Raw genomic sequence first — 10,374 nt, forward strand, 5'->3', positions numbered from 1 at the left:
TCCTAATCAATGTGTAAGGTTTTTCAGTTCTTGGTCATTCACTGGCATTTTTTCTTATGGTGGTAGAAACATTCTCAGCAATTAGTTAATGTGAGGAGATCATTACCACAGCTTGAAAGTGATGTTTAGCATTGCTGTAATAGAAAGAAAGTGAAAGAAGAGGGTAATAAATGCAGTAAAAAAAACTTTTCATACTGATGGGATTTTTTTTTTTTAATATTTATTCAACTTTTTTTGTGGACAAGTGTTTTGTTTGTTCTTCTGAAAAATTGTTCAAACTAAATGATCTAATACTTTCAGATTTGTACTTTTTACTAGTTGTAGTAGTTAACCTAATGAAAAACTTTTTTCAAAAAAAAGGGAGGATTTAGCACTTTAGTTATGTTCTTAATTTTTGTTTGCTTAATTTTTCATTTATGTACACAATTTAGTAGACAGCCACTGGAGTGATGTATTTTTTAGCAAAGTAGATGAGCTACTGCATTTTGGATTATTCAGATCCTGTTTGAGACACATGATTTTGTTTTGGTATATGGCTGACAGCAGTGAAGCATTCAGGTAACTCCTGGAGTAACGGGCCTGTATTGGTTATCGGGCTGTCCTCTTCTCAGACTGCATTCACAATTTCGCAGTGTTTCCTTTCTCTGGTAAGAGATTTTTACTATAGGATATTATCAGTCCAGATGGTTCCAAATGTGAGACACAACTTTTTAAACTGATGTTTTCCAAGTGTTTCCACTGCCTCCACAGCTGTAGCAGTTTCACAGTATCACAGTATCACAGTATGTTTGGGATTGGAAGGGACCTCAAAAGATCATCTAGTCCAATCCCCCTGCTGGAGCAGGAACGCCTAGGTGAGGTCACACAGGAACATGTCCAGGCGGGTTTTGAACGTCTCCAGAGAAGGAGACTCCACAACCTCCCTGGGCAGCCTGTTCCAGTGCTCTGTCACCCTCACTGAGAAGAAGTTTCTTCTCAAATTTAAGTGGAACCTCTTGTGTTCCAGCTTGATCCCATTACCCCTTGTCCTATCATTGTTTGCCACCGAGAAGAGCCTGGCTCCATCCTCATGGCACTCACCCTTTGTATATTTATAAACATTAAGTTTCAGCTTTTCCTGATTACTTTCCAGACTTTGGTTGGTTTAGGCTGCTGTTTGAGGTCCTTGGTGAGTTGTGCATTAAACACTGTTTTTCAGGCTCATTTGTATGACGGTAGCTAGCACAGTGAAATACATATGGTAAAGCATTATTAAAATATATCTATGTTTTCCAACTTCCCTTATATTTGGAATTTTTAAAACTTCCCATAAAACCACCCTGTGATAGTGACAGATTATTTTTTTCAACAAGAGCTTCTGAACTTGGCATTGTTTTTGTTCACCAAAACATGAGTAGCTTAAATACCAAAGGTTAAAGCAAATACTCTTTGAAATCAACTAAAATAAATCACTCCAAAGAACTTTTATATGGAAAACTTATAGATTCACTTTCTTGTCCAAGAAGAATAACTATCATCATACAACTTTCACCACAAATAATGAATCCAGCATCATTTACACAGCCTAGAAAAAATTATTTCTGATGAAAAAGAAAACAGCCGTGAAAACAGCCAAACAGTGGATGGGGTTGTCCGGAGAGGTTGGGCAGCCTCCACCCCTGGGAGTTTTCAAGACCCAGATGGATAAAGCCCTGATCAACCTGGTCTGATTTCATAGCTGACCCTGCTTTGAGCAGGAGGTTGACTTGGATGACTTTCTGAGGCCTCTTCCCACCTCATTTAGCCTTTGATTGTCTGAAATTCTGATGAGGTCATCTGCTGCTACAGAAAATGAAGTAACTGTATTGACATGCAACTCCCTTTTAATCAGTTGCACCTTCTACAACGATATTATAGCTGAAGTAAGAGTAGGACACAAGAAAGAATAACATGGGAAAGCGGAAGAAACAGGTTGTAGAGCTTAATGCAGGAAACATTTAATCCCTAAGTGTTAAAATTTTTTCAGTTGCCTTCTGATGTTAGCAAAGTTTGGTGGCCCCAAAATGTTGCTGTTCATCAAGCAAGCATAGGGAGGTTATTGATTCCCAGTTTATGGAAAGATGGGTTAGCTGGTCAGAGATCAAAGTGTGTTTTTGCAGTCCTCTGGTGGAAAAGTGTGTGTGGTACACAAATAGGAATTGAGATATATCTGGAGGAAAGTGATAGTTTACTAGATATTAAGAAGAGATGTACTGAGCTCAAAGAGCTTGCAGCAGAATGCTGTCCAGAAAACCAAGGGAGCAGGAAAAGTCTGGAAAATCAATAAACTCACTCTTTCCTTGATATGCATAGAGTTATTTTCTGAGATCTTTAAATACTGTTTCCAGCAATTCTCATTTAGTTTTGCTCGTGTGTGATGTTCACAGTTTGCTTTTATTAACCATCCAGTCTAACACTAAGCATTTCTCTTGTAGACAGGAGAGCAGTTGGAGCCTAGGCTATAGAATATTTAGAATAATGTAAAACTTTACTTAATTTCCCCTGGCAAGAACAGCAAGAGTTCTTTAAAACAAATGATTTTCACATTCTTTTATATAAATGTCTAAGGCCATCTGCACAGGCAATGAAGAGTTCCAAGGGGTATGGTTACGAGTTTTCACTTTGTCAGTCACTGTCACCTTATTTTTAGTGCAGTTGTTTGTGGTAGCCCTGGTCTACTGAATATCAAGGGAGGGAAAAAGGACACTTTGATTTCCCCCACTCCCGCCATCCCGCAACAGCTCTTGGGGGCACTGTGAGAATTTTGTATGTAGAAGGGGTGGTGTTGGAATGAAACCCCATAACCCGAAAGAGCTGTCCTGTTTTCTTGTCTCTCAATGGTATTGGAGATGCCAGCCGCTACTGTGCATGGACTGGTACGTAGCCCCTTGACTTGCTCCATCCTGTAACTCTTGTGCTTGCATGCTTTGTGAATGTAAAGACACTTCTGTGTTTGCTAACAGACTGGTTTGTATTTCTGAATAGATGAAAAAGCCATAGAAGTTCTTAAAGAATAAATAAAATGTGCTATAGACATCTTGACATCTAGTCTGAGTGTTCTCTCAGGCTTCACTTTTGCCACTTAGTATTAGGCTGTCTATACTTCTTAAGGGCCTAGCAAAATATATACCTGTCACAGGCTTTTCAGAATATTTTGCTACCTGAAACAGTGAGATAAATCAAGTAGGCTAAGATACTTTAACAACTGTGTGTTACACTTAGCTTCTCAAGGTAATGAGCTGTCTTGTCTGTTTGTTAGAAGTGTCTGGTATGATCTCTAACATGCTGTCCTTTACAAGAGAAGATAAAATAATGTCTTAAATTTTGTGTTTTGAATAACATGCTTTCATTGATTAGGTGAGAGCTTTCTATTGCATATTAAAAAGAGTTAAAATGCCACTGGTCTATATAGTTACCATGGTTCTCAGAAGTCTCCTCTCTCTTTTCTTTTTTTTTTTTTTTTTAATTAAATTAAATTTAATTAAAAAAAAAAAAATCAAACAAGAAGCCTAGGCAGAAACCAAGTGCATGAGAACAACCAATACCTTAGTCTGGGATGGAGTGGGCTAGGAACTGGAGGGGGTGATGAAATACCTTTGGTACCTGGCAAATCTGAACTTGAAGCCTTGAAAACAGTATTTTGGTCCTAGATCGGTAGACTGACATGCTGGAAGAAACAGTAGATTAGATATTTATAAACTGTTAAATACAGAATAAAGTACAACTGCTTTTTTTTAACACTTAATTGGTTCTAGAAGTTGAATACATCATACTAGTGAATTACAAGACTATAAAATATCTTTCAAGGTATGAGTTAGTGGGTTTTGTCTCTAAATTATCTGTTTTCTACACTCCTTTGTTTCTAATCAAATGATTTACATGTTATTTATCTCAATGTTTTTAGGTTATTTCTTTGTTATTCTGTGCTTCACTTTTTCATATGGATTGCTTACACTTTTAAATCTGATGAATCTGCCTTTAAAAATTTGAAGTTATATGATAAAAGACATCTCCACAAGCATGAAGGAACAGAGAGGCATGACGGCGAGTAGGGAACCCCAGTGTCTCAGAGAAAGGATCCTCTGCCCTAGCCCATCCCAGGGCTGTCCCACAAGTCCCATGGCCTAGGGGTGTCTCCTATCCTGTGAGTCAATGGGAGCAGCTCTCTGGAGCACCCCTCGAATGTGTCTGTGTGCGGTCATGGCCTGGGGGTATGGGACACATGATGGGTTGCAAGGGAAGGGCATTTCAAGGTGCTCTAGCTCACAAGTAGGTTAAGTGCCTTGGGAGCCAAGTATGTGTGTGCTGAGCACCTGAAAGGAGTTGGCTGCCGAGTGTCCAGAAGGTCCAGGACAGCTGCCAAAGAGACAGTGGGGCTCAGGGGGGTGGAACGGGGTGTGTCTGTTTGTGATGCAACTGGAGACGGGAGGATTCAGAGGTGAGTTACTAGGCAGACTAAGTATCTCAGGCCAGTTACTGGAGGGGAGCACAGCGTGTGTTTCCCACTAGTGGACCTTCAACCTGATCTGCTCAAGTGGAGAACAGGGTGAGTCCTTTGGCAATGTTCACATTCCTAGTTGACAGTTTACAACGCTGAGAGGCAAGTGAGGTAGCCACTCAAGTGATGTGCTGTCCCTGCACATCAGCATGGCATTTTCACAACCATATAAATTTGAAACGGGTTCACCTGGTAGCTACTTGACCTTTCTATACAGGGCTCCAGCCTGTTCTGCTGTTGCTCGTTTGTTATTGTGTAATTAGTTCTCTCAAGCTGGAATACGGCAGTTGTCTGTATGGCATCTGGTCCTGTCCCTCCTTTTCTCCCCACACCGTGTTGGATTATAACTACATTTCTGTTGTCCTTACACTCACACAAGCTGCAATTTTAATAATCACAGTGAATCAGCTGTGTCTTGGGAGTAATAGCTGATCTGGAGACATTAAAAACTTGCCAGGACACATTTTTGTGTGATCTGCTCTGGGTGAACCTGCTTTAGCAAATGGCTTGGACTAGATGATCTCCACAGGTCCCTTCCAACCCCATCCACTCTGTGATTTTGTAACTGCACTCAAAATATCCTTCCGTTATGATAGTTTTCATTGACAATTATTCTCAATATTGTTTTCTGTACAATTTTATGTTTGTTTTTTTCTTGTTTATCTAGACCATGTTTCTCTAGCTTATTTCATGGTGATGTGAGATGGTAGAGGAATCACTTTGATTCTGTTCGGATAATGTAAGGGCCTCTTTCACTGCAGTTACAGCCATGTTGTTTTCTAAGGGTAAAGTCAAAAATCTTTTTGGTTTGCTGTATCTGCTCCAAAATATTGCTGCTTGAGGTCTCTAGCTCCTTAGTGAACTTGAAAATACATGGTTTTGTCCCTAGACCTGTCCCTCAGAAGTGCAGTGCAGAATTTGCAGAGAAGATACACATTAATATGAAAATAACTTCAGGCAAACTGTCTGTCAAGTAAAAGCCTTTTTTTTTTTTTTAAAATGTAACAATATCAGAAGTACATTTGTTGCTTGCCTGTTGTGTGGAACATTAGAATCAAAGTTACCGCTTATCACATTGAAGATATTCAAGACAGTAAAGCTGATTGTAATTGAAAGCATATTTATATTAAATGGCAAATATGCTCATTTTTAATGTACTGAAAAGCATTCATTAGAAAAAAAGTAATTCATTCCTTTTGAATTGAATGCAATGTAAGTTTAATTTTCAGAACATTGCCTGGGGCAATGGTTTGACATTTTCTTGAAACCAATCTGATTAGTTCTCAGAACTATGCTGAGAAATGTCACTTACTGTGGAAAATACCTTTTTAAGCAGTGAACCTCAGTAAAGAAAAATTATTTTTTCTTTTTCTTCACAAATTGCTTTGTGCATTTCAGTGGCAAGGGCAACAGTTAACTCTAATTGTGTATTGAGCTTGTTTTTATATGATTATGGAATCAATTCAGAGTCTTAACAGGAAAATGATATGGATTGAACCAAGTCCATTGTGCTATTTTTGTGAAGGTGACCTTAAAGAGTAAGTGTAAAGGCTTTTAAGTTTAAAATTACAATACTCTTTTATTGTAATTCTTACGACACAAAGCTCAGAATTGCCTTTGTAATGTCTTCCTTAAATGAATGGGGCTTTTTCATGTGAATTGGTGGCAAAGATACATTGTATACACTCAGATATGCGTTTTGAACGAGTGACTAAATAAAGTTACATAATATCATTTATAAGACTTGCTAATCACAGAATGTCAGGGATTGGAAGGGACCTCAAAAGATCATCTAGTCCAATCACCCTGCCAGAGCAGGAACACCTAGATGAGGTTACACAGGAATACAAGTGTTTTCCCTAAAGCATCATTCAATACTATGAATATTTCAGTGGACTGACTGGATCTTACTGGACAGTGAAATGCTATTTTAAAGTATGATATTCAAATTAGTGTGTTTAAACAACTGATAAGATTTTCAGAGCTTAAAAACAAACTTTGATTGTCAGATTTCATGTGGCGCAAAGCTTAGGTTTCTGCTAAAGGCACTGATTTAACATCTGAATCAAAATCTATGGTTGTTGTATAGAAAAAGGACAGCAGAATGCATTGTCTAGAGGATCATAATTTTCAGCACTGTAGTGGTTTTGATGATTAGGTTTGACACTCTGGCCTATTTTGCCCTCTTCATTAAGAATATATACATATATATAAATGAAGAATGTACGTATTTAAAAAAAACTTAAGATTGTTGATGATATTTGTTATTTAAAATCTCCCCCAAATCTTTCTTTTTTAATAAAAAAAAAAAAAAAAAAAAGTGGGGATTTGGGCCTTCTCACTACATGACTTCAGTAGAATAGTTTACTGCCTATTTTAATGCAGCTTACTTTCCAAATAGAGGATTTTTTTTTACATGACAATGAAGTTGATTTAGCTTATTGCATTTATCTATCTGTTTTTTCTTGCAATTTTTAATGTTGTCATTGTAAACGAAGCACTATTTTCAGAAGGCTTCAGTTTGTCCATTGAAAAGAATATAGAAAGCCAGTTGTTTTTACTTCTCCAGGTTCTGAAAACTTTCCCGTGCACTTCTATTTAAAAATAACCCAACTATTTCATAATGAAAAAAAAAAATCTTTGCAAAAGGAAGAAGTTGCATTTGACTGGTATGCATAGTGGAAGGTGCAGCACGGAACATGCTCAAAATGAGGGCAGCTCCTTTAAAACTGTTAGATTGACTTTAGAATTACCTTTCGTTATGTTTGTTGCTAACATTGATTTAAATATTCATATATTAATGCATATAGAAATAGTTGGGTGTGCAAACTGATGTATCTAAAATCCCTTCTGGCCTATGCTATCTAAAATGTCTGTGGATTTATAATTTTTTTTTTTTCTTTTTAAGTAATTTTCTCATTCAGACACTTTGTGACAAAGGTCAGTATCTCTTTTTCTTCCTTCTCTTTAATTCCTTAATTCCCAAGTTTACAGATAGGGAAATGGAGAAGAGGAAAACTTATTCAACCAAGGTGAATTAAGAAGGGCAGTGATAGGACCCAGGTCTCTGTAGTCCCAGTCATACAACCTTCCTTATTCTTAATCAAATTCCCTTTCAAGCAATGTTAGTTCTAATTAAATTGAACGAGTCCTATCTCTAAGCTTCATTAAGGTGTCATTAAGAAACTAGGCAGATGAGAAAAGGATGTCAGAGTTCCTTCAGCAGTACTTTAAATTCTGTTTATAAACCATAATGTAATTTCATATTCCAGTTTATTTAATTGTTAAGGACACTGGTTTCTATTGAACCCTTCATAAAAAGGCTTGTCGTGTTCTAGAGGAGCTTTCCAAATTTAAAACAGACAGACAAAAATAACAAACAAACAAACAAAAAACCACTACAACAATCTCCCCTCCAGACCTGCAACCAGTTGAGTGACGTGTCTCCCCTTAAGTATTTTTGGGGTCTGGAAACAATACAATATTTTTGATTGTGGGGAAAACTGCTTAAATACATTACTTGATAGCTTGAAAATATCATACATGTTGTGACTGAAGTACAGCTAGATGGAATGTGTCATTTGGGAAAATTAGACAATAACAAGTTTTCAAGATGCTCTCTTTTGCTGCTAAAATTTTGTTCTTATCCTGAAATACTCAAGAAACACATTTGGCTTTATGTGTTATTGTGGTTTGTTTTGGATTCTTTTTCTTTCTTTTTTTTTTTTTTTTTTTTAAACATAATTAAGTCTATAGTTTCAGGCTTTCATCCACAAGCAGAGGGCTAAAGACAATTTAGAGAATTGTATGACTGTGGGTGTGCATCTTTTAAAGGAAGAAGAGGAGAAAATGTGATGTTTGGAGGCTGTTTAAACACAAGCAGTTGAAAACTGTTGGCTTTTTCTTCAAAGTGAATCTGCAGCACCATATGTGAGCATTTTACAGTGGTCTTTTTAATTACACAGTGTTTTAAAATTTGCAGCATATGCTTGTGTGTTGGGATGACTAAATGGTGTCCAGTAGGTTTTCACAACACTCACACTCACAAGAGCTGTGCTCCACCATTGTGAGGTTTTTTTGGAAAGTAACGGTAATGGAAAACTACAAGTACTAGGAGGTAATGGCGAGGTGGGCACTAAGCAGGCGTTTTGCCCTAAAGTTCATATATTTCAAATTGCCTGCAGTCCCTGTGAAATTTAAGAAGGAACTACAGTTAAAGCTGCCTCCTTAATTTTGTCTGAAATTACTTTTCCAGCTGACTTGAATCATCTGAGAGGTAGAGGACAGAAGATATGTCCTGGAAGTGCATAGGTTTGTTTCTTTGGTTTGGTTTGTTTTTCTCCAGAGAGAGAGCACAGCATGTTATCTTTGCTAGGCAGTCTCACCATTATGCCTCATCCCTGGCCAGTTCTTTCCCTGTTCCTAGGGGGGATAAAAGAGCTTTCATCTGCTTCTGCTCACCGCTAGCGCTATCTGCAGAGCTCTTGTTTTGAGGCATTTCTTTTATGTCTTGGGTAATCTGGGGTCTAAGCAATTGGCCTTGTTAGTTTCCAGCACCATTAAATGGAGCCAGGGACTAAGGCAGAGCTAGTGGTTCAAATCCAAGTGTGGCTGTGATAAACCCTACATTGATTTAAAACAGAAAAACAACCAAAAAAACCCCAAACACTTTTTCTAACATTTGCCTCAGCACTGTGCTTTAGGATGAGATGACTCAAAGAACTGCATCTTCTTTTGTTCGCCTTCAGTTTTCTTTGTTGTCTTGGCATTTTCCTTGTCTGCTTTCTGAATTGACAAACTGGCTCTATTTAAGCAGCATCTTACCGCTCTTTATTATTCACTCTAAAGAATAGGATATGCAGTCGTTACTTATACAGTAAAACTTGATCAGGTGATATGAAACACTGCATGAAACAATTTAACTCTCCCCAGCGATCACTTGCACACAGAATGTGCTGTGCTGCCTTGGGAGCATCACCCATGTTTTGAGCAGACCTCAGCTGTGTTTCAAATCCAAGCTGCACTGTGGTTCCTGCATGGAGCCACAGGGCTCTCTTGTTCTGGTCAGAAAATGTGTAAAAAGTAGAAATCTGAAGTTTAAAAAGCACAAAAAATATTTTGGACTCCTGTGTTTTTCAGAATTCAGCCTCCTTTGGATTTAGTATTCTGCATGAAGCAAATTCACACAGACTGACTGTAGGGAGTTATTAATGCAGGTGAAGGGTGAGCTCTTAGGCTTCCATTTCATTTCACTTGAGCTGGTCCCTTTAGAAAGAGATTTCTTCAGCTTCAGTGCTCTCTAGGAAGAAACATCAAGTCCTGGTTGCAGGCTGAAAACTGGGCTACTATATGATTAGAGAATGAGGTGGAAACTTACAGTGACCCACTCTACCATAGGATATCCATAATATGAAAGCCTGGAATGCCAGATCTCTGTTGTCTAAAAAGTTTCTTCCGAAGAACATGTAATTTATTCATCCAGATGGGTTTAGCATCCGAAGCATACCACAAGAGAAAGGCTTCACAGCCATGGGTCTTAATTCACTGATATTTTGCTACTGAAAGCCATTTATTTTCCATTGCTGTGCTGAGAAAAACACATTTGCAGTGTTCTCCCCATCTTTTTGGTTCTAGCAGTGAACCTGTGCCCTGATGCCTTTTGAAAACTTGCACAGCTCTTATTTTCGAGACCAGTATCTCTAAGGTTTCCATAGTCTTTTGATCCTGAAAGGAGATGCAAGAAGAAAGTAAACCTGCTAGCATGTTAATTCGAGGAGGGATACAGGCTCCAATAACCATTATTTCTCAGCTGTTTTCCTGGAGACCTGCTTTTCTTACAGAGGAATTCACGTGCAGCT

At 38.0% G+C, this 10,374-nt stretch overlaps 1 protein-coding gene and 2 long non-coding RNA genes across 12 annotated transcripts in view; 2 read left to right on the forward strand and 1 right to left on the reverse strand.

Annotated features, from left to right (window-relative positions):
- Positions 1-4,414, reverse strand: LOC110359168 (uncharacterized). Its single transcript, XR_002414132.2, has 3 exons — positions 4,332-4,414; positions 3,564-3,685; positions 1-134 (listed from the first exon to the last, which is right to left on the reverse strand). It is a non-coding gene; the product is annotated as an uncharacterized LOC110359168 (long non-coding RNA).
- Positions 1-10,374, forward strand: part of CTNND2 (catenin delta 2) — a 660,748-nt gene that overhangs the window by 69,789 nt on the left and 580,585 nt on the right. The window lies entirely within an intron of this gene.
- LOC110359169 (uncharacterized) overlaps positions 3,569-10,374 on the forward strand; it is a 26,814-nt gene continuing 20,008 nt past the window's right edge. Inside the window, exons 1-3 of the long non-coding RNA XR_002414134.2 lie at positions 3,569-4,564; positions 7,425-7,456; positions 8,351-8,446. This is a non-coding gene — a long non-coding RNA (uncharacterized LOC110359169). The remainder of the gene's footprint in view (positions 4,565-7,424; positions 7,457-8,350; positions 8,447-10,374) is intronic.

The sequence above is a fragment of the Columba livia genome, chromosome 2, assembly GCF_036013475.1.
Source record: "Columba livia isolate bColLiv1 breed racing homer chromosome 2, bColLiv1.pat.W.v2, whole genome shotgun sequence".
NCBI lineage: Eukaryota > Metazoa > Chordata > Aves > Columbiformes > Columbidae > Columba > Columba livia.